The sequence below is a fragment of the Tenrec ecaudatus genome, chromosome 12 (genome assembly GCF_050624435.1).
Source record: "Tenrec ecaudatus isolate mTenEca1 chromosome 12, mTenEca1.hap1, whole genome shotgun sequence".
NCBI lineage: Eukaryota > Metazoa > Chordata > Mammalia > Afrosoricida > Tenrecidae > Tenrec > Tenrec ecaudatus.
The window spans coordinates 4,049,238-4,053,743 of NC_134541.1; positions in this window are offsets into that span (position 1 = coordinate 4,049,238).

Consider the following 4,506-nt stretch of genomic DNA (forward strand, 5'->3'; position numbering starts at 1 on the left):
CCTAGGGTTAGGCCTAGTGTTAGGGTTTAGGCCTAGGGTTAGGGTTAGGCCTAGGGTTAGGGTTAGGGTTTAGGCCTAGGGTTAGGGTTAGACCTAGGGTTAGGGTTAGGGTTAGGGTTAGGCCTAGGGTTAGGATTAGGGTTAGACCTAGTGTTAGGGTTAGACCTAGGGTTAGGGTTAGGGTTATGGTTACTGTGAGGGTTAGGCTTAGGCCTAGGTTTAGGGTTAGTGTTAGGGTTCGATTTTGCTTCTTTGTCTTAATAGGGGTTGGATCAGCAGCAGCTAGCGGTGGACAGATGTCCCTCAGTATCCGAGGCTGCCCTCAGACCCAGCGTCCACTAGTGGCGAAGGCACTAGAGGCAGGGAGTGCTCCCCAGTATCCCAGGCTTCCCTCAGACCCACCGCCTCCTAGAGGAGGAGACACAAGAAGCAACCATTATCCCTTTATTACCACTCTGGCAGTGACTCCTGGGGGCCTGGTTCCTCCTGGGGGGGCGCGGAGGGCTTTCACAGGCCGGCATGGAGGCATGGACAGTTCCAGAACAGGCTGGGCACTGCTTTTCTTGCTGTTGGGCCTGGATGTCGGCCAAGTCTCCTCGGAGTCTACAACAGAAAATAATAATAACAATACATGCCTACTTGGTTTCTCTTGTGTCTGCTTTTTCACTTATTTTGTTTCTTAAAAGCCACCCCGGGGTCAAGACAGGGTCTTTCGGCCACTGCTGTATCTGCAGGGCGGACAGGGAATCCATTGTCCATGGGCTGGGAATCCTTGGGGGCAGGTGGGTCTCCTTCCTTCTGGGGCCTGGGCCGGTCTCAGCTGCCCCTGATTCAGGCTTCTGCTGGGAAATGACTGTAGAATGGAGCCCCCGAGGGCTATAAAATCCCGGCCCGAGTGAGGCATGGTTTGGAAGGCGCGAATTTGCATGGAGTAATGTTCAGCCTGGGAGATGGTCCTGCTTGCTCACCCCGGCCCTCATTGCTGTAAGAAGGGCCACAGATGGGACTCACCAGGGCGGTGAGACGGCAGCCTGGCTGTCCTCCTCTTTCCCAAGGCTCTGTCCTCCTGGAGCCCACCGTTCTCGGGGACGTAAGCAAGCAAGCAAGCAAGCAGAAAGCCATCGCTGGAGGGATAGGGGTGGGGGTCAGCAAAAAGCTCTCCTTCAGCCCCTACCACCTCTGTGGCCTCCTGCACCTCTCCCCTCGTGACCGTGACCGCCTTCCCTCACCCTCCACAGAGGACCAGAGGAGCACTGAGAGACGGGGAGAGAAATCCACCCAGGTGTAGTTGTATCAGATGGACCTCAAACAAACTCCTGCCATTGAGCCTGTGCCGACTCACAGCGACCCTACAGGACAGGGTAGAACTGGTCCCGTGGCTTTCTGAGACTGTCACTCTTTACGAGAGAAGACAGCCTCCTCTTCGTCCCAGGGAGTGACTGGTGGTTTCGAACTGCCAACCTTGAGGCTGGCAGCCCACTAAGCCACTAGGGCTTACATAGCCAGGGCCCCATGATGATGACTTGATTCAACGTGAACATGACCTTATTTCTATACAAATCCTCAAGTCTGTCACCCCACCCCACCCCTCCCACCAACACCACCATGAAGAGGAAACTCCAGAACAGGAATGCCGGTCTCCAAGGCACAGGCTCTTAGCCCCAAACCCTCTCAGATCCTCAAGGCCTGCCGCCCTGCTGGCCTGCTCCCTCTACGGCGAAATTTCTTGACCGGGGTCCAGGGCAGTTTCTGGAGACGCAGATGCAGAGCACGGCCTACATCACAGGACTCTTTGTGAGTCCCACACAGCCACCTTCAACCTGGCCATGGACCTGTGAGAAAGGACAACCGCTCCCTGAGGGAGAGGTGCTCCCAAGGAGATGTCAGAGGCTCAGGAACGAGCAGCAAGGCGGAGACCCACCTGGAAAAGGATTGGTGGTGACCTCAACCAATAACGTTAAAAATGCCAGCGGTCGGCAAGGTAACCCAGAACCAGCAGTGCACCGAGTCGGAGCTTCCTGGCCAGCAGCCCACAGAGTGACCACGGCCGGTTTCCGGTGGCTTCTGGCTTGCTGGGCTGCCGTAGGACAGGAACTTCCCCACGGGAGGCCCACCACTGGCACCTGCAGGGACACCGCTCTTCCTCAAAGCCCCAAGTGGCTCCTCGGCATTTGTCTGGCTTTTCAGTGCTTCACCCAGTTGTTATGACCTCCCCACACCCTCCAGGTCCCTTGGGAACATCACACACACACACACACACACACACACCAAACAAAAAACCACAGCCCACTGCCAATAAGTTGACTCCAACTCAAGAGACCCTATAGGACAGGGTAGAACTGCCCCTGTGGATTTCCCAAGGGGCTAGGAAGTCTCATCTCTCTCCCAAGGAGTGGCTGGTGGTTTCAAACTACCGACCTTGTGCTTAGCAGACTAATGCATTACCCACTACACCACCAGGCCCCTCTGGCACATGCAGATGCTCGGTAAGTACTCGAGGGGGCCAGACTTGCGCCACAAAGCTGGCTGGTGCGGGATGGGGTAGGGGGTTGACAGGAGGGTCAGCTTGCCAGGCCCTGGGCTAAATAAGCACTTTGCACGTGAAACACATGGGGCCCAGCCCCTTCTCTGAGGGTCAGGCATGGAGACAGACAGGTGGACATTGTCCAGCCCCCTGGAAGCTGCAAGTCTGGCTAGCACGACAAGACATTGAAAACTCCATCGCTGATAAGGGTGAAGCAGGCGCTCAGTACGACAGTGGGGGCGATCCCCAGACCGTCGGTGAGGAATGGGCAGCAGGCAGGAGGGGTGATAACTGTGTCAGTCTCAGAGAGGGGCCCGTTGCTCGGAGCCTGGTAGAGCAGACAGACGCAGAGGGAAACTTCCCTTTCAAAGGGGTCCGGGGAGACCCAGTCAAAGGCCTGTCATTGTCTGGGGGCTCCAAGGGGGCCTGGAGGGAGTCATTGTCTTTCCTGAAGTGCAAGCGGAGTGTCCAGTGGTCCCCGTTGTCATGCTCCCCCCCATGGAAGAAACCATGGTGGTGCTGTGGTCAAGTGCTTGGCTGTTCCCGAGCTGAGGCTTATTGGGAGGAAGACGTGGAAGTCTGCTTCCGTGATGATTCCAAACCCCAAACTGAATGGCGCCCTGCCAGCCAGTCAGTTCCGACTCTCAGGGACCCTACAGGACAGAGTGGAACTGCCCCCATGGGTTTCCCTGATGGCAGCTCTGTATAGGAGAGCCAGAGTAGCCGGTGGTTTCAAGTGATTGCGTGTATCTGCCAGCCTCGGAAGCCTCATGGAGTGGTTCTGCTGTGCCCCACGGGGCCTCTATGGGTCAGAGTCCACTCCACACAGGGTCCTTCCGGAGACCTGCTGGTCCAAGGGGCCACGGAGTAGGGGCAGGGCCAGAGAAGGGGAGACAGCCATCCCTCCTTCGGCTGCGTAAACTACTCCAAAGCAAGCTGCTCGTCTGAGTCTCTGGAAGACGGGGCTGGTGTTCCAGAGTCACCCTCTGTGGGGACAGGGCGGAAGGCGACTTTGTGCCCCGAAGGCTGCTGGGATCTCCCTCTCCCTGCGCTTCATGGTCCCTTGCAGTGCTCCGCAAACAGGGACATCCATGGGGCGATGCGGCTGTGAGGCTGGCTGAGAAGTTGCCTGGCGGATCTCTCTAAGCCCCACTGCCCACGGCACTATCTCCTCGAATCGTGGGACTCTCTGGAAGCAGTGACGGAGAGCGAGGTCATCTGGCTGTGGCCGCTTCAGCGCTGGCATGGTTAGAGGCTGCTCTGCAGACTCGGGACCCGACGGGCAGCCGTTTCCCTGGTGCAAACCGTCCAGAGGGACGCCCCTCCTGGGCAGCCCTGTGCCAGGCCCAGGAGTGTTGTCCCTCACAATCAGAAGGCAGATGGCCAGTGATGGTTCCCAGACTGCTGTCTGCAGGGGAGCAGCGAGTGACATCACAGCTGGGACGGGGCTCTGCAGCCACGGGTGGCCCAGGGAGAGAAGAGCTGTGCCCGGTGCTGAGTGGACCCTCACGGTCTCTCCATGGTTTCTTTCGGGGCCCCCGCCACAGCCCCAAATGATGTGAGCCTCTCATTGTAAAACCACAACTGCAGACACGTGGAGGATCTCCCCTCTTTTCAAGAACTGTGGGTTTCATCTTTGCAGTCAGTGAAACACTCAACCATTTCTACGTGGATGTCGACACGGGGGGGGGCTGTCCCCCGTTACCCAGCCACCTGCACCTCCTGGTCCGAACTATCAGCTCACCGCCCACTACGACTCTTGTCCTACCCTCCGAGTTGAGGCGTCCATTTGACCCCCTTAGAGGTAGTTCTTTTACTTTCACCCCTTTAAGAAGGTGAATCGGGGCAGGTTTATAGAGCAGTCATCAGGTGTCCACTCGACCGCCCTCCCCACAATTCTTCACATCCGTCCCCACCGTGGATGAGCGCCGGCTCCTGTTTCTCCCCGGTTCCTCCTCCTCGTAGCCAGTTCCGATACGAGC